This window comes from Bufo bufo, chromosome 4 (assembly GCF_905171765.1).
Source record: "Bufo bufo chromosome 4, aBufBuf1.1, whole genome shotgun sequence".
Classification (NCBI taxonomy): domain Eukaryota; kingdom Metazoa; phylum Chordata; class Amphibia; order Anura; family Bufonidae; genus Bufo; species Bufo bufo.
In genome coordinates this window covers 43034543-43055004 of record NC_053392.1, presented here as the reverse complement: position 1 = coordinate 43055004, position 20462 = coordinate 43034543, and positions in this window count along the sequence as shown.

Sequence of the window (20462 nt, the reverse complement as noted above, 5' to 3'; positions counted from 1 at the left end):
CTGTTCTTAGGGTGGTGGGAGGACAGAGTAGTATTCACGGACACTATGGAACACTATACACAACACATATTATTTTGGGGTCGTTATATAGACGACATTTTAATTTTTGGGATGGCACTGCAACACAATTTCACCAATTTGTCAGTCAACTCAATGATAACCAAATTGGTATGAAATTTACAGCTGAAATTCACACGAGCACTTTGAACTTCTTGGATCTCAAACTCATGTTGCAACCTGACGTCAGTATCCAAACGGAAATATATCGCAAACCGACGTCGACAAATAACCTGCTACACTGGCAAAGTTTTCATCCGGAACCCCTGAAGAAAGGAATCCCTGTGGGGCAGTACCTCAGAGCCAGGCGGAACTGCTCCACAGAGGAGGCATTTGAAAAAGAATGCAGGGTATTATATTCAAGGTTCTATGACAGAGGATATTCCAAGAAATGCCTGCATAGAGCATATAATAAGGCAAAAAAGATAGCTAGGCTAGACCTATTGGCAGGGAAATCCCAACAACAAGGTGAGAAGATCATACGCTGCATAGGAACCTATGATACGGAACATCGAGTCATACAACAAATCCTGAGACGACACTGGCACATTCTGCAAGCTGACACTGATCTAAAACAAGTGATACCAGAATATCCAGCAGTAACATATAGAAGAGGAAGCAACCTGAGAGAGATGTTAGTCCACAGCCACTATCAATCCAATAGAACAGCTACCAAAACCACCTGGTTGAACCACAAGGGATCATATCCATGTGGAGACTGTACTTTTTGCGGTCGGATGAAAGTGACAAAAACTTTCACAAATCCAACGAATGGAAAAAACTATGAAATAAGAGACTACATTAATTGTAAAACAAAAGGAGTTGTGTATGTTATCAAATGCGAATGCCCCAAACTATATGTTGGGAAGACAACTCAGGAATTAAGAAGACGTATCTCGAGACACCTGAGCAGCATCAATACTGGAGAAGACACCAGCCTAGCCAGACACATGAGAGAGAAACACAGAGGTAAAAGTACAGACTTCAAATTCTGGGGACTGATGAGAGTGAAATCAGGCCCAAGAAAAGGAGATATAGACAAAAAACTCCAACAGGAGGAGACAAAGTGGATTTACCTGCTTGACAGCCTGGCTCCTAAAGGCCTCAACGAAGGGTTCACGTATTCGTCCTTCCTGTAGATAGGAACCGACCTAGAAAAAAAATGATAAACAAACAAATTAAAATCCAAATTATACATGTACAAAGTTAGAAGAAAAATATATAAAAGCGAATGGAGCAACCCACCGGATGGAAGACCTAGAAATCAATAAACAATAGTATTAAACAAAAATAAGGGGGCCTCTAGGGAGGTAAAAACCTAGAGCAACTGATGGGCTAAAACATGACTTTGAGAGAGGCCAAATAGTGATTGGCCACCAACACTATGAATCTATCTTACAAGTTAGGAGGTGAGTATGGGTAGTGGGACGAACCCAATGGAGGTTGGGAAACACATATCTCACCAGTATAAACGTCCACCCACCAGACCGTAGAACAATGACTGTGATTGGTAAACTATATAATCAAACGTGAACCCACTACCACCGGGCAGAACTTCTCAATGAGCACATACTAAATAAACAAAATAAAAAACAATAGATGAATGTCATTGATGACTGGGATATGAGCCACAAATATCACCATCCTGAAGGTCAAAGTATCGGGATGAGTATGGTGAGAAGTGCCAATGTAGGATGGGCTAAAAACATAGAAGGGAATTGGATCAGCACCAGGAGAGTGTGAATATAAGGTAATATATAGGGCCATAGCAGAAAAAACGACAGGGGTCTTGACCTACATAGTAGATTGGCCAGGATAGATGAGCAAAGCAGGATCCATAACGCCGATGATTAAGTCCCTAAGCATCCACCGTGACAAGCGTAACCATAACCAAAACAATAGGGTGGACTCAACATAATTCTAAGTCCCTGAGCGTGCGCCGTGGCAAGTATAGTAGGTGGAAGCGGAGCGCCGATGTATGAAACCGACGGACATGCGCAGTTAAACAGGCTCCACTAACTTTCTATGTTCTTGAGCATGCGCCATGAGCAGCACAGGTTGTACCTTAGGTGCCGCGAACCAAGTCCACGGGCATGCGCAGTGGGAAACCCTGGCCCCTAGCACAGACACGGCGCGTTGAGATGATGACATGCGAATCACGGGTCAAATGTGGATGGGAGGAGTCACCGGAAGGAAGTAGGTCCGGCACTACACCTAACAGAGCCGCATCAGAGGTTTCAATCACGCCCACAAGTGAAACACACATTGATGACATCATCAACAAAGGTCTTATAAACCATCCGGGAGGAGACACGCGCACACTCTGCCCTAACCCCTGAAGACGCCGGTAACGGCGAAACATGTCGGGGGGCAGCGTGAGGCTCTAGTTTTAATACAGTGCAGTTTACAGCCCCAAACAGCATAAGGGGAATCGCACACTGAATGTTGAGCATGCTGGCAGCGCGCAGCCAGCAGCATCAGTGGTGATTAGGAGTGACCTGTATCCCACAGGAAGGGGATGCTGCATAACACTATAGTACTCTAACAGACAAGTGAGGACTATAACGCTCTGCAATTTTAAGATATAGTTAAGGTAGCAATTCGTTTTACTAATACACAAATAAAAGTTAAGTATTAGGTAACTTGGAATAGGTGCTGGATTAATAAGTGTATATTAGTCCTCTGGACATCAGTAGTTATTATTTTTGGAAAAAAACACTGCATCCAGCACTAAGGGAAAGCACAGGTTTTCCGTCCATAACCTGTGCCCAGGAGCAAGCAATCTGGAGAGTATACAATGCTGTCCCCAGGAGGGCAGCGTTTCCTTTGAGCCTCCGCTTTTCCATACAGTACAACCTTAAACTTGTATTATCTCCTTTTCTTCTCTGAGGTTTCACCAGCTAAGGTGTAAGTGTAACACCCCAGAATGTCATCTATGTATTTTTTCCATGTCCTCCACAATGTGCATTCCTAATCTGTTTGCAACTGTTATGTTCATGTAATGTGCCTGGTTCAGCAGCAGGTGGCAGCAAACACGGCATAACTATAGTTAGACAGAATGGAACTCACCATTCCATTCCCCCCCCCCCCTCCCCCGGTGAGAAGTGGGCCAGTCCTGCTTGCTACCAGAAGGAGGTGGGGGCAATTCTGGTATGTTCTGGTTGAGACTCCATGTTGGAGCTGCCAGGCATCTAACCTACTTTTTGGCTGAACATAAGTCCAACTACAAGAGTGAAGTGCAGTATAAAGAGGAAACAAAGACGCCAATTTAGCTTGTCAGTACAGCAGAGTGAGAGAAAGATATAGCAGAGTTGAGTTTGCCTGCCAGTTTAATGCTAAAGCCTGCTGGAACTAAAACAAAGCCTGAAACTGTTTGGAGAAACGTTTATTCAAGTAAAGCCACCATTGAACTTCATCTCAAGGTCTGGACTCAAGTTTTTTCTTCAAATCTCTCAATTATTCCCCCTATTTATTGCTTCAGAGCCAAAGCCTGGGGTCAAGTCGTGTCCAGGTAGGAGCACCGTGACACACATAAAGTGACATTTAGCATTCCTACCAAACCTTAAACGTTAGTGGACCTCACTTTGTACAAGACATGATCTGCAGCAAGTAGCTATTATTAGATTGTGGTTATAAGCTTCTGACTCTGCTCCCGATAGAGCAGTGGAACAAAGCAATAAACACTGTAAAATAACCCTTATTTTTAGCGGTGGTTGTGATGGTTTTTACGGCTGTTGTCCTTCAAGAAAAAATTCTCCACCAAACTTGTTTATGTGGGCAGCACCAGTGTTATGGAATGACCCAGGGCTCCCAAGGATGGAAAACCTCAGGAGTAAACTGAAACTGCAGCGACCCATGAGGAGCCAGAGTGAAGGATTGGAGTAGTAGTGGCTCTGGCTGTCCAAGTCAATCATGGTGGCTGTGCTCTCCAGGGCCATTGAGCCGAAAGAGTGGGCACCCTTTCTTCCTTTGGGACACACTCTGGTTCTGGTACTTTTGCAATTACACCTGTAATTTGCACTGTGGCTTACAGGCTGAATGAAATGACTGGCCAGGTCGTTCCTTAAAAAGTATGGAGTACTCATTTTATGAATGGGCAGCAGCAGCGCAGGGAGTGCTGGCAGGAGAGCACATTGCTGCTCCTGCCCGTGCTCCCCGGACAATTACTAATTCCTGGCATAGTACATGGGTACGCTACCCTTGTACTATGCCAGGATTAGCTGAGCAGAGCGGGCTCCTGCCTGTGCCTGCTCTGCTAAGCTAAGAGAACTGTCATGCAGTTCCCTTAGCTTAGCGGAGCAGGTAAAAGCAGGAGCCCAGCTAATCCTGGCACAGTACAAGGGTAGAAACATAGAAACATAGAATGTGTTGGCAGATAAGAACCATTTGGCCCATCTAGTCTGCCCAATATACTGAATACTATGAATAGTCCCTGGCCCTATCTTATATGAAGGATGGCCTTATGCCTATCCCATGCATGCTTAAACTCCTTCACTGTATTTGCAGCTACCACTTCTGCAGGAAGGCTATTCCATGCATCCACTACTCTCTCAGTAAAGTAATACTTCCTGATATTACTTTTAAACCTTTGCCCCTCTAATTTAAAACTGTGTCCTCTTGTGGTAGTTTTTCTTCTTTTAAATATGCTCTCTTCCTTTACCGAGTTGATTCCCTTTATGTATTTAAAAGTTTCTATCATATCCCCTCTGTCTCTTCTTTCTTCCAAGCTATACATATTAAGGTCCTTTAACCTTTCCTGGTAAGTTTTATCCTGCAATCCATGTACTAGTTTAGTAGCTCTTCTCTGAACTCTCTCTAGAGTATCTATATCCTTCTGGAGATATGGCCTCCAGTACTGAGCACAATACTCCAAGTGAGGTCTCACCAGTGTTCTGTACAGCGGCATAAGCACTTCACTCTTTCTACTGCTTATACCTCTCCCTATACATCCAAGCATTCTGCTGGCATTTCGTGCTGCTCTATTACATTGTCTTCCCACCTTTAAGTCTTCTGAAATAATTACTCCTAAATCCCTTTCCTCAGATACTGAGGTCAGGACTGTGTCAAATATTCTATATTCTGCCCTTGGGTTTTTACGCCCCAGGTGCATTATCTTGCACTTATCCACATTAAATTTCAGTTTCCAGAGTTCTGACCATTCTTCTAGTTTTCCTAAATCCTTTTCCATTTGGCGTTTCCCTCCAGGAACATCAACCCTGTTACATATCTTTGTGTCATCAGCAAAAAGACAAACCTTACCAGCGAGGCCTTTTGCAATATCACTTATGAAGATATTAAACAAAATCGGTCCCAGTACAGATCCCTGTGGAACCCCACTGGTAACATGACCTTGTTTTGAATGTTCTCCATTGACTACCACCCTCTGTTGTCTGTCACTCAGCCACTGCCTAATCCACTCAACAATATGGGAGTCCATGCTCAATGACTGCAGTTTATTGATAAGTCTTCTATGTGGGACAGTGTCAAAAGCCTTACTAAAATCTAGATATGCGATGTCTACTGCACCTCCACCGTCTATTATTTTATTCACCCAGTCAAAAAAATCTATAAGATTTGTTTGACATGATCTCCCTGAAGTAAACCCATGTTGTTTTTCATCTTGCAATCCATGGGATTTTAGATGTTCCAGTAGAGTACTCATGTACTATGCAAGGAGTTTGTAATTGTCCGGAAACACGGGCAGGAGCAGCAATGTGCGCTCCTGCCAGTACTTCCTGCGCTGCTGCCCATTCATAAAATGAGTACTCCGTACACCGCTGAGCTGTCAACCGTGTAGGGAGAAAAGCGTACACTGAATGGTGTGCTTTAAGGATGTAAAAATACAGTAAAAATAGAAAATTTATAAAATATATTAGAAATTTTTTATTTAGGGGATTAGGGACAACATATTAAAAATTATTATAAAAGTTTAGTTACTCCTTAAATGTGTAGGGTATCTTAACTGTAATCCCTCCATGGCAGTAAAGTCTATATTGCCCTCAATAGCGGTTACTTTACTGACTAATGCCTAGCCATGCAGATTCCAACTTCTCCTTTATCGTTTTCTTCTCTCTTTTCTCTCTTGCTGTAGATGTTGCACCAAACACACAGAGATAGGTCATCACTATCTGATCGGTGGAGGTCAGACACCTGTGACGCCCGCCCATCAGCTGTTCAAGAAGGCAGCAGTGCTCGCAGCTTTCTTGTTGCTTTCTCTAGGCCTAGGCGCAGCTCAGCCTGATTGAAGTGAATGGGGCTGAGCTGCGATACGGAGCACAGCCGCTATACAATGTGCGGAGCTGTGCCTGGTGAGCACGGAGAAGGCTGCAGCGCTCACAAGAGTGCTGGTGCCTTCTCAAACAGCTGATCGGCAGGGGTCCGGGGTGTCGGACCCCCACCAATCAAATACTGATAACCCATCCTGAGGATAGGTCATCAGTATTGAAATCTCAGAAAAACTTTTTAAAGTTCCACCAGGTGTCAGCCTTACAGTGCATTGTTCTGCATCGGTACCTAAACTGGATCACTCTGCCCATACCGCAATATTTATTCACATCTGTAATTAACTAAAATCCAACATTCTCAGCCATGATGTTGCAGCCACAGGCTCTGGAAGCAGCTTCACATTCCTAGCACTCTCCATCTGCTGTGTAATAGGTGACCTAGATGAGACAGCCTGGTTCTATAGCGGTAAGAAGTCATCAGACCGGATAAATCCACTCATGCAGCAGCTCCAGATGATTCCCTGAACAACTTCATGTTATTTATAGAGAAGTGGATTACCAATATCACAGATTCATTATTACCTCACAGCAGTTACCCCTGCCAGGTCAACTGAGGGAAAAATACACCGCTCTATATCAAAATAATATCATTGTACATACGGGGCAGTATTATAGCAGCTATATTCTTGTACATAGGAGCAGTATTATGGTAGTTATATTCTTGTACATCAGAGCAGTATTATAGTAGTTATATTCTTGTACATCAGAGCAGTATTATAGTAGTTATATTCTTGTACATAGGAGGCAGTATTATAGTAGTTATATTCTTGTACATAGGAGGCAGTATTATAGTAGTTATATTCTTGTACATAGGAGGGAGTATTATAGTAGTTATATTCTTGTACATAAGAGCAGTATTATAGTAGTTATATTCTTGTACATAGGAGGCAGTATTATAGTAGTTCTATTCTTGTACATAGGAGCAGTATTATAGTAGTTATATTCTTGTACATAGGAGCAGTATTATAGTAGTTATATTCTTGTACATAGGAGGCAGTATTATAGTAGTTATATTCTTGTACATAGGAGGCAGTATTATAGTAGTTATATTCTTGTACATAGGAGGCAGTATTATAGTAGTTATATTCTTGTACATAGAGGCAGTATTATAGTAGTTATATTCTTGTACATAGGAGCAGTATTATAGTAGTTATATTCTTGTACATAGGAGGCAGTATTATAGTAGTTATATTCTTGTACATAGGAGGGAGTATTATAGTAGTTATATTCTTGTACATAGGAGTAGTATTATAGTAGTTATATTCTTGTACATAGGAGGCAGTATTATAGTAGTTATATTCTTGTACATCAGAGCAGTATTATAGTAGTTATATTCTTGTACATAGGAGGCAGTATTATAGTAGTTATATTCTTGTACATAGGAGGGAGTATTATAGTAGTTATATTCTTGTACATAGGAGGCAGTATTATAGTAGTTATATTCTTGTACATAGGAGCAGTATTATAGTAGTTATATTCTTGTACATAGGAGCAGTATTATAGTAGTTATATTCTTGTACATAGGAGCAGTATTATAGTAGTTATATTCTTGTACATAGGAGCAGTGTTATAGTAGCTATATTCTTGTACATAGGAGGCAGTATTATAGTAGTTATATTCTTGTACATAGGAGCAGTATTATAGTAGTTATATTCATGTACATAGGAGCAGTATTATAGTAGTTATATTCTTAACCATATTTCTTTTTATTGAGGTAAGAAAACAAGGCCACACGCCTACACATGACAACTGTTTCATAACATTAAGAGTCACAATAGTTATCCAGCATACAAGTCATGTGTAAGCAATACCAGCTATTATCATCTTCATCAAAAACATACATCAAAAGAAACGAAAAGAAGGAAGGAAAAAGGGAAGGAGAAGTGAGGGGATCCTGCTCTATCATGTGAAATTCCTGTGTGATTTCCACGGGGACCATAGCTTTAGGAAACAATGGCGAGAGTTTGTTTCCCAATGTGCCAGTTCCTCAAAGCGGTAGATTTGATCTACCTTGTCCGTCCACATATCTAGATTTGGAGGGGAATCGGTTTTCCACAAAAAGGGAACTAGTAGTCTAGCTGCTGTAATCAGCATTGTAGGGAGATTATTTTTGGCCGGGGTTATCGTGCTATTAGGGCACCATAGTAAGATAAGTTTAGCATCTAGTACGACTTTGGTTTTGCAAACACTATTAATCATTGATTCTACCAATTTCCAAAACGGTTGAATCTTATGGCAGAACCACCAGATATGTGATAATGAACCGGTTTCTATGCCACATCTCCAGCACACCTCGGGTACCTCAGGGTTAAGTTTGTGCAAGAATTCAGGAGTTTTGTACCATCTACTTAGTAGCTTAAAAGAATTCTCCTGAACTCACACAACGACCAAAGCCATGAGAATGAGCCAAAACAAAGGCTCTTTCTGGTTCCGTCAGGGTCATAGAAAGCTCTCGCTCCCATGAAGTCAAATACCCAAGTTCTGGTGGTAAGAAGGAAAGCATTTCTTTATACATCTGAGATAATGGCCTAAGAGGAGGCTTAGGAGCCAGGACTTTCTTCTCAAGCCAAGAGGGGGAGCTGCTACTAGCAAAGGTTCCAACGCATAATTTGGTATCTCTCTTAAAATCTGCCAAGTGGAAAAAGGGAGCTGTCTTGATTTCGGGGCGATCCAATATTAAATCCCACTGCAAACTACCATCTGGGAGAAGGACATCCCGCAGGAACAAGCCAGCGAGCCTAGACCAAATCCCGGAGGGGTTTGACACAGAAGGATGAATATAGCTCTGTAACAGTTTAAGAGGCATACAGGGGTTAGGGAAGCTAAACTGCTGGGATTTGACCATTTTAGACCATTCTACTAGCATTCCCTTCCAAACTGGGGATGAGGCGTAATGATTAGCTGAAAAGGGCCTAACACCCCATGGAGTGAGCTGATCCTGGTTGGTGAGTAGTACAGATTCGAGCCGTGAGCAAAGGGAGTTAGATTTACATGTTAGGGTAGATACACATCTGCATAACTGAACAGCAGTGTAATATGACTTTACATCAGGCATCCCAAAGCCTCCAAATTTCTTATCTCTTGTGAGAACAGAATATGCAATGCGTGGCGACTTGCCATTCCAGAGAAAGCGCGTGAACTCTCGGCGGACCTCTGAAAAGTATGAGTTTGGCAGCCATATAGGGATGGCTTGTAGCAAATAAAGAAATTTGGGGAGAATGAAAGTTTTCAGATAGTTTTTCCTCCCTATCCATGAAACAAAAGGGAGTTTCAGATTCAGTAAGTGAGTGCGAACCTCTTGTAGGAGTGGAGCATAGTTAAGGGAGGCTAGGTCTAGAATATTGGCCGAAACATGTGTTCCTAAAAACGTAATGTCTCTGGAGGCCCAGGTAAATGGAGTGGAACGTTTTAGACTGTTGACTACAGATTGGGGGCAAGAAATATTAAGTGCCATGGATTTCCCATAATTTATTTTGAAGTTGGATACAAATCCGAAGTCCTCAAAAGTATTCAGCAACTTGGGCAAGGCTTCCGCAGGGTTGGAGGTCATGACTAAAAGGTCATCCGCGAATGCTGCAGTAACATGGGTTTGTGGGCCAATCTGGAGGCCTCTAATAACAGGGTCTGATCTAATTTTACACAGAAGGGTTTCCATGACCAGTACAAATAGTGCCGGGGAGAGGGGGCACCCCTGTCTTGTCCCGTTGGTGATGCGAAATGGTGGGGATAATGCTCCATTGACTTTGACCATGGCAGAGGGGGCCGAATAAAGGGTGTTGACAGCACTGATAAACTGGTCCGGGAGGCCAAACTTCGACAGGGTCCGCGACATAAAGAGCCAGCTGACCCTGTCGAAGGCTTTTTCCGCATCCGTGCTCACTAGAACTAAAGGCCTAGAGGATCTCTTGGCCCAATTCACTAGGTGTAGAAGCCGCACCGTATTCTCCGACCCCTGTCTGCCATGGACAAAACCTACTTGTTCTTCATGCACAATGTCAGGGAGAACATCCTGAAGCCTGGTAGCCAGAATTTTCGCCCACCACTTCACATCATTATTAAGTAAAGATATTGGCCTATAGTTACTGCAGCATGTTGGATCCTTGTTTTCCTTATGGAGGACAGTAATGTGCGCCATTAAGGAATGAGGAGCGAGAGAACCCCCTGTCAGAAGGTAGTTGCACAAGTTCCTGAAACGTGGGATTAACACATCCTGAAAGGCTTTATAGTATGCAATGGAAAATCCATCAGGGCCGGGGCTTTTACCCGATGGGATAGACATAAGGACCTTGCGAACCTCTGAATCGGAAATAGGTTTAGTCAGGAGGGAAGTTTTTGATGGGGATACAGAGGGAAGGTCTAGAGACTGCAAGAATTTATCAGTGGCCTCAGATAAATCTCCAGGGGTAGTCCCATTAGGGGAGGGCAAATTATATAAGGCCTCATAGAAGGTACAAAACGCCTTAGCGACATCTGGGGTGGACTTATGTATTTTGCCCTTGGAGTCTTTAATAGAGGAAACAAAGGAGTCAGAGAACTGCTTCTTGGCAATTGCCGACATCAGTCTGTTTCCTCTATCCCCATGTGCATAGGCCTTGAATCGGGAACGGAGGACCAACTTTGCTGAGGTGACATTCAATAAATTTTTTAGTTTTGTTCTGGCTTCAGTTAGTTCTGCTAGGGTGCTTATAGCCCGAGATTCCTTGTGGGAAGATTCTAGACGAGATATGGTCGCCAATAAGGCGTCCAGGGCTAGTGTCCTTTGTTTTTTCACAAAGGCTCCCAAAGCTATGAGTTCCCCCCTTAGGACCACCTTATGGGATTCCCATAGTATAGAAGGAGAAGGAGGTGAATCTGGGGTGTCATTAAGTGTGAAAAATTCAGATATTGAGGCCTTAAGCTTGTCTGCATATCTAGGGTCTAGAATCAGGGTATCGTTGAGACACCATAAGCGCTCCTTTCTCTGCGGGCTAGACAGGGAAAAATTTACAATGACAGGGGCATGGTCGGATAATGTTATATTACCTATCCGGGCTCCAGAGACATTACGTACATATGAACTAGACAGGAAAATGTAATCCAATCTGTGGAAAGATAGTTTGGCATGTGAGTAAAAGGTATAATCTCGGCCATTGGGGTTTAGGGCCCGCCAGACATCCAATACTTTAAGTTTTTTCAGGGAAATTTTCAATCTTTTCAGGAGCCTATAAGATACAGAAGGTCTGCCCGCCGAGGTGTCCACCGCTGGCTCCAGAGCCACATTGAAGTCGCCCCCCAGTACTAATAAGCCCTCTGAGAAGGAGGATAACGCAGCAAGGGTCTGAACGAGCCATGGTACTTGGCCTTTATTGGGAGCGTACACGTTGGCAAAGGTCACTGGAGATTCACCCAATAAACCCTTTACAAAAATGTATCTGCCCTCTGGGTCTGCTGAGATAGCTGAGTGTTTAAAGGGGAGGCATTTATAAATAGCTATACTAACCCCTCTACTAGCGGAGTCGTGAGTACTGTGAAACCACTGGACAAATTTCTTAGGGGGAAGCTTAGGAATCTTGCCCGTTCTGAAATGGGTCTCTTGCAAAAAGGCCACAGAGACCTTATCTTTCAGAAGGAGAGATAGAGTTTGAGACCTTTTACATGGCTCGTTCAGCCCGTGCGCGTTTAGTGAGGCGACCACTATAGAAGACATTTCTGAATACATTCAGGTGAGTAAATGCATAATACAACCATGGAAGTATGAAAGAGCACACATATGATATGAGCAGGAGAAGGGAAGGAAGGTAAGGGAAGTACAAAAGAACAAAAAATGAACAAGGGAACATTAAACATGTCAAGTTGACCAGTGAGTAATTCAGACATAACACCCGTCTGAGGAAGGTTAGTACTCTACCTATCACCAGCCAAGACAGGGTTGGACTGGCGAGGGGGCAAGTAAAGCACCTGTGGTCTGAACAAAAGAGACCAAAACAAAAAAAATGTGTCCAGCATCTTAAACCGTCCGGACATCACCCTGCAACGAGGAGCAGGATGCGTTATCCTAGAGGTAGCGTCCCGCGGCAGCAATAATACGGTACAGAACCGTTTAAACATAACATTAAGCCCAACTAAGAGATAGGCCATAAAAATAAAAACTCTAAGAATGCAGAAAACCTTTAAAGTGTAGAGAGGCCAAGTCCGCCTTTAGTAACCTGTGTAACAGAGGTGAATAACAGTCATCTCCTATTCTGGGGAGGTAAAAATATCAGCAAGGTATGCTTACAAGCAACTCTAATCAGGTGGGATCTCTATCCATCCTACCGCGTCGCAAACGATCCGGTTTGCCTGCGGACGCCGTCTGCCATGCGGTCACACGAGGTGGTGCGGGAAGGGCGCCATCTTGGTCAGCTGGTAACCATGAGGGGATCTCCATCGGAGGAACATCCAGGGACCGCCAAACAGAATCCAGGTCAGCAGGAGAGCGTACGGTGAGTAGCTTACCATTCCTGGAAATCGCCAACCCAAAGGGGTATAACCAGCGGAATGGGGTCGAGGTTTTCCTCAGGATATCCAGGAGAGGCCTGAGAAGGCGCCGCTTGGCCAGGGTGGATGGGGCGATGTCTTGGAACATCTGAATCGGGGTATTTTCGTACTCCAGTACCTCCATTTCTCTTTGGCTTTTAAGGATGGCTGCGGTATCAACGTAGCTCAATAAGCCACAGATTACATCACGTGGCGGTTCTTGCGGTTTAGGCCTAGGGCGCAGCGCCCTGTGTATGCGCTCCACCACGATTCCCGCCGCTCTGTCAGGATCCAGCAGCTTAGAAAACAATTCACGTGCTACAGTCGGTAAGGCCTCCGCTGCAAACGACTCAGGTAGGCCGCGGATGCGGATATTGCGCCGGCGGCTGCGGTTTTCTTGGTCTTCCAATTTCAGGAAGGCATCGTTTAGCAAGGCCTTGTGAGACGCCAGCACCTCCGACGCTTTACTCTCATACGTCATGATGGCCTCCTGAGTGGCTTCTAACGCCACCACTCTCTGCCCCAGATGCTTCATGTCGTCCTTGATATCAGACAGGTCTTGTTTTAAGGGCGAGAGGGCCGATTCAAGGACCCGGCGCAGGGTTCGCTCTGAGAGAGGTGGGTCTCTGGGTCTCTTGTCCGAGACATCGGAGCCGCTGCCTGCGTCTGACAATTCCCCGGCGTCAGAGTCCTGTGCAGCAGACGTCGCCATATTGGGGCCTTTCTGCGCCGTGAACCTCGACGTTTTCCGGAGAAACTTCTCCATCTCTGGCTGTTTGGAGCGCAGTGGGGTGGACTCTGAGCTTCCTCTGTTCTTTTCTCTGCCAGGTTTCCCCATAATCAGGCAAATTATGAGCTTATATAGGGCAAATGAGCCGGAATGCTGGAGGAGCTCAAGCTCGTGCGGCCATTCAGCAGCGTGGCTCGGCTCCGCCCCTATAGTAGTTATATTCTTGTACATAGGAGCAGTATTATAGTAGTTATATTCTTGTACATAGGGGGCAGTATTATAGTCGTTATATTCTTGTACATAGGGGGCAGTATTATAGTAGTTATATTCTTGTACATAGGAGCAGTATTATAGTAGTTATATTCTTGTACATAGGAACAGTATTATAGTAGTTATAGTCTTGTACATAGGAGGCAGTATTATAGTAGTTATATTCGTGTACATAGGAGCAGTATTATAGTAGTTATATTCTTGTACATAGGAGCAGTATTATAGTAGTTATAGTCTTGTACATAGGAGCAGTATTATAGTAGTTATATTCTTGTGCATAGGGGGCAGTATTATAGTAGTTATATTCTTGTACATAGGGGGCAGTATTATAGTAGTTATATTCGTGTACATAGGAGCAATATTATAGTAGTTATATTCCTGTACATAGGAGGCAGTATTATAGTAGTTATATTCTTGTACATAGGAGCACTATTATAGTAGTTATAGTCTTGTACATTGGAGCAGTATTATAGTAGTTATATTCTTGTACATAGGAGCAGTATTATAGTAGTTATAGTCTTGTACATAGGAGCAGTATTATAGTAGTTATATTCTTGTACATAGGAGCAGTATTATAGTAGTTATATTCTTGTACATAGGAGCAGTATTATAGTAGTTATATTCTTGTACATAGGAGCAGTATTATAGTAGTTATAGTCTTGTACATAGGAGCAGTATTATAGTAGTTATATTCTTGTACATAGGAGCAGTATTATAGTAGTTATATTCTTGTACATAGGAGGCAGTATTTTAGTAGTTATATTCTTGTACATAGGAGGTGGTATTATAGTAGTTATATTATTCTATTGTAGAACTTTGAAGGAGACATATATAATGGAAAACTATTGATTTTGAAAGCAATAATTTTGGGGCCTCTATTTGCCTTGTTTTTCTATACTTTTTGTGCTTGTATGATCAGATGTTGGTAGTGCCCATGGCAGGCAGCACGTGAGCCAGACTTTCCATATGTCCTCTGTTCATATCCACAGCAGTTAATGTTTTCTCAGTAGATGTAAATACCATGTTTGTTCTTATCCCACCACTGGGTCGGACATTTCCCTGTGGCAGTGTTCAGCATACAGAATACAAGGCGCAGTAGGTACAGTATAATCACAGCTCTCGTCTCTTCAGGGATGGTGCCTGCTGTATGTAAAGGTTACACTTTTTGCATTTGTGTATTGTGACTGGCATTATCGTACCCTGTAATTTGTGACTTTCATTTCTTGGCAGACTGAGCACTGTGTGGAAAGAAAAATGTATGATTGCCTGCTACCTATTAGATAAACCCTGACTTCAAGAATATCCACGGATACCCTTGGACATTTTTTTTGGCCTCCAAAACCAACATTCCTAAAACTGCCCCATTCTGTAACAATGCCACCATATTGTCAGTCACAATTCCACCATAACAGTTCCAGCCACAGGAATAACATGCCAATGCTTGCCACAATGTCCCCCGTAATAGTACCTGCCACTGAGACACCATCAGTACCCAACACAGTACCTCCATCACTGCTTACCTGCCTACCCTTAGTCTTGAACTTGACCAAGAGTTCAATTGCCCCTACCTTGTCCCTATACTGCTCCTTAAGTAATGACCAACATATTAGCGCCCAGTGGTGCACCACCAATGAGGCCAGGTGAAGCCTCAGGCAACACCAGGTAGGAGCAAGAGGGGGGCAGCAGAAGGGCCATGGGGAATGAGCGCTTTCATTATGGCAAAGGGTTTAGGTTAAGAAATTGGCCTGGGGGAGAGTCTGTTTCAGTTTTCGACTCAGGCAGCAGAAAGGCTAGGTACACCCCGGTTAGCGCCACATAAAAAGTAGGCACTTTCTAGGGGCTCCTGGGTCCGAAACGATCAACAACCTCAGATCTGGCCACCTCTAATGTCTTGCACTCATATAGTCTTACAATATCCCTGGAATGGCTTATCCACTTGCAGCTGACGCATTTCACTGGTTCTGTCTTTGAGGCTGGTCCTTGAAGGGGATATAAATTGGATCTGTCTGAACCTTATCTCCTGTCCTATTTAAGAGGCATTTCGTGCTACGTATAATGTATTACATGAGACACTAAGATACAGCAAGATAGATCGCACCTCACTAATGTATTTATTTCATGATCTATCAGTCTGTCCTCCTTTAGGCACATTGGTTATCCTTTATCCTTATCAGAAACCTCACATTGCTTTTTCTTTAACCATTGCTTAACCATGGCAATGTTCAATCAGCTCCGGTTTATATGACATTGAAGTCTACAATTGTGTTTGTTTTGATTTATATTGTTTTATATTTACTGTATGCTTTATATTCAATTAGATGCTGCCCTGACAAGTGCCCTTTAACAGCCTTGAAGTTCTCAGTGCAAACTTGATGGAGCTGTTTATCTAATAGGCCCATGGTTTACCCTGTACAGTTGGCTGATACTGGAGCCAAGCTCATCTTCCACCACCAACAACCACTGTTCACCTGTAGCATGTGTGGTTCCAACCTGGTGATAGGCATCCAGAGAATAACCAAGCCTATGTTTCCATGACTGACCTCCAGAGACCACAGATTCTATCCACCATGGTTGGACCATAAGTTTTCACCACTTGTTCACCAGGGAGAAGATCAATGTTTCCACCACTAGACCACTAGATAGAGATCAATGTTTCCACCACTGGACCATCAGGGAGAACACCAATGTTTCCCCCACTGAACCACTAGGGAAAGGGTCAATGTTTCTACTATGGGACCATGCGAAAAAGATCAATGTTTCCACCGCTGAACTAAGAGGGAGAGTGTCATATTTTCCACCACTGGACCATCAAAGAGAAGATCACTGTTTCTACCATTTGTCAACCAGGGAGAAGATCAATGTTTCCACCTCTAGACCACTAGAGAGAGATCTTTGTTTCCACTACTGGACCACCAGGGAGAAGATGAATGTTTTCACCACTGGATCACTGTTGAAAGGGGTCAATGTTTCTACTAAGGCACCACGCAAAAGAAGATCAGTGTTTCCACGACTGGACTGTGAGGGAGAGGGTACTTTTTTCACCACTGAACCATCAGAAAGAAGATCAGTGTTTCCATGAATGGACTGTGATGGAGAGGGTCCTTTTTTCACCACTGGACCATCAGAAAGAAGATCAGTGTTTCAACCATTTGTCCACCAGGGAGGAGATCAATGCTTCCACCACTGGTGCACCCGGGAAGGGAGTCAGTGGTTCAAACAATGTTCACCAAAGACAATAACAAAGTTTCCAGCTGTTTAAAACCAAGGATTTCAGCAATCTTTCCATAATTGACCCACCAGGAGCATTGCTTATATTTCTAGACCACCTAAGATCATGCTACGTATCTATAGGCATCTGCAAGTTGTCAATAAAATAGTTGAATAATTGAACTATGAATTGGAGGGGCTGTTATCTGCCTCTATTTTCAGGTCTTGGTGAATAGCAGAGTTGGGAGCAGGAAGAAGAACAATACAAGAGGAATAAATCATTTATATAATGTCTCATTAGAAGTCACTGGGGAGCTCTATGAAAAGCCCAAAGCTGCAGGTCATGGAACTCCACGGTGGCTTAAAACAATGTTCATACTTTATAGTAGCAGGTACATTATTCCTTATGATACACATCTCAGCTGCTGCACAATCTCTTTTGAAAGGTAAGAGAGAGACTCCTTTTCACTGTTAGTTGATTGAAGTGAAATGCCTATATTATTGTTAAAAAGGTCTGCAGCAGCTGAGGTGTGTATTATGAGGTTCTGCAGCAGCTGAGGTGTGTATGATGATGTTTTGCATGAGCTGAGGTGTGTATTATGATGTTCTGCAGCAGCTGAGGTGTGTATTATGATGTTTCTCAGCAATTGAGGTGTGTTTTATGAGGTTCTGCAGCAGCTGAGGTGTGTATGATGGCATTCTGCATCAGCTGAGGTGTGTATTATGATGTTCTGCAGCAGCTGAGGTGTGTAATATGATGTTCTGCAGCAGCTGAGGTGTGTATTATGAGGTTCTGCAGCAGCTGAGGTGTGTATTATGAGGTTCTGCAGCAGCGGAGGTGCCTATGATGACATTCTGCAGCAGCTGAGGTGTGTATTATGATGTTCTGCAGCAGCTGAGGTGTCTATGATGATGTTTTGCAGCTGCTGAGGTGTGTATAATGATGTTCTGCAGCAGCTGAGGTGTGTATTATGATGTTTTGCAGGAGCTAAGATGTGTATTATGATGTTTTGCAGCAGTTGAGGTGTGTTTTATGAGGTTCTGCAGCAGCTGAGGTGTGTATTATGAGGTTCTGCAGCAGCGGAGGTGCCTATGATGACATTCTGCATCAGCTGAGGTGTGTATTATGATGTTTTGCAGGAGCTGAGGTGTGTATTATGAGGTTCTGCAGCAGTTGAGGTGTGTTTTATGAGGTTCTGCTGCAGCGGAGGTGTGTATTATGAGGTTCTGCAGCAGCGGAGGTGTGTATTATGAGGTTCTGCAGCAGCTGAGGTGTGTATTATGAGGTTCTGCAGCAGTGGAGGTGCCTATGATGACATTCTGCATCAGCTGAGGTGTGTATTATGAGGTTCTGCAGCAGTTGAGGTGTGTTTTATGAGGTTCTGCAGCAGCTGAGGTGTGTATTATGAGGTTCTGCAGCAGTTGAGGTGTGTTTTATGAGGTTCTGCAGCAGCTGAGGTGTGTATACAAACAAACAGAAAAAAATGGTGTGGTGTTGAACAGGCAGGAAGTGCTCAAACCCACATGCAGTTGTGCATATATAAACAGGGGAGCAAATCCTGCACTTGTGGTCCGTTGCTAATGGCGATCCCCAGCAAAAATGCATACAGTGGAGGATGCCTGCAGCGGACCACAAGTACCACAATAGACATCCTACACAAGATAGCAATTATGTGGATGTGATAACTAATATTACAATATAACAAAATAATAGCAAAGACAGATGTTAAAATTAAGAGATTAGCCAACATATCCTACTGTGGAGGACATGTCTGAGTCCGAGCACCGCGCCAAGGTTTCTCAAGTAGCTCGGGTCCTCACACTCACCTACCTGTGCCGTATGGGCAATACCAGGGGCCAGTTGGCGAATTACAGGAGCGCAAGGTCCAACTCACAGACCACTCACCAGTTACCTCCAGCATGTAGCTATGCTAGCAATGGGAGGAGGAAGGAGTCTGCAAGTCCCACTCAAGACCGGCTGATATGGGTATATACACTGCCTGTCCAAAAAAAAAAGTCGCCACCAAAAAAAAGCCTTTAGCTTTGATTACGGCACGCATTCACTGTGGCATTGTTTTGATAAACTTCTGCAATGTCACAAGATTTATTTCCATCCAGTGTTGCATTCATTTTTCACCAAGATCTTGCATTGATGATGGTGGAGTCTGACCGCTGCGCAAAGCCTTCTCCAGTACATCTCAAAGATTCTCAATGGGGTTAAGGTCTGGACTCTGTGGTGGCCAATCCATGTGTGAAAATGATGTCTCATGCTCCCTGAACCACTCTTTCACAGGTTGAGCCCGATGAATCCTGGCATTGTCATCTTGGAATGTGCCCGTGCCATCAGGGAAGAACACATCCATTGATGGAATAACCTGGTCATTCAGTATGTTCAGGTAGTCGCTGACCTCATTCTTGGAGCACATACTGTTGCTGAACCTAGACCTGACCAACTGCAGCAACCCCAGATCATAGCACTGCCCCCACAGGCTTGTACAGGAGGCACTAGGCATGATGGGTGCATCACTTCATCTGCCTCTCTTCTTACCCTGATGCGCCCATCACTCTGGAACAGGGTAAATCTGGACTAATCAGACCACAGGACCTTCTTCCATTGCTCCAGAGTCCAATCTTTATGCTCTGTAGCAAATTGAAGCCTTTTTTTCCAGTTTGCCTCACTGATTAGTGGTTTTCTTACGGCTACACAGCTGTTCAGTCCCAATCCCTTGAGTTCCCTTCGCATTGTGCGTGTGGAAATGCTCTTACTTTCACTATTAAACATAGCCCTGAGTTCTACTGTTGTTTTTCTTCGATTTGATTTCACCAAACATTTAAGTGATCGCCGATCACGATCATTCAGGATTTTTTTCCCGCCACATTTCTTCCTCGAATACGATGGGTCCCCACTATCCTTCCAGTTTTTAATAATGCGTTGGACAGTTCTTAACCCAATTTTAGTAGTTTCTGCATCTCCTTAGATGTTTCCTCTGCTTGATGCATGCCAATGATTTGACCCTTCTCAAACAGACTAACATCTTTTCCACGACCACGAGATGCGTCTTTCGACATGGTTGTTTAAGAAATGAGAAGCAACTCAGTGCAGTAATCATCCAATAGGAGGCTCAGAACTATTTGCTTAGTGAAATCCAGGTGGGGATTTTTTTGGTTTGTTGGACAGGCAGTGTATTATGAGGTTCTGCAGCAGCTAATGTGTGTATTATGAGGTTCTGCAGCAGCTAATGTGTGTATTATGAGGTTCTGCAGCAGTTAGGCTGTGTATGATGAGGTTCTGCAGCAACAGAGGTGTGTATTATGATGTTCTGCAGCAGCTGAGGTGTGTATTATGATGTTCTGCAGCAGCTGAGGTGTATATTATGAGGTTCTGCAGCAGCTGAGGTGTCTATGATGATATTCTGCAG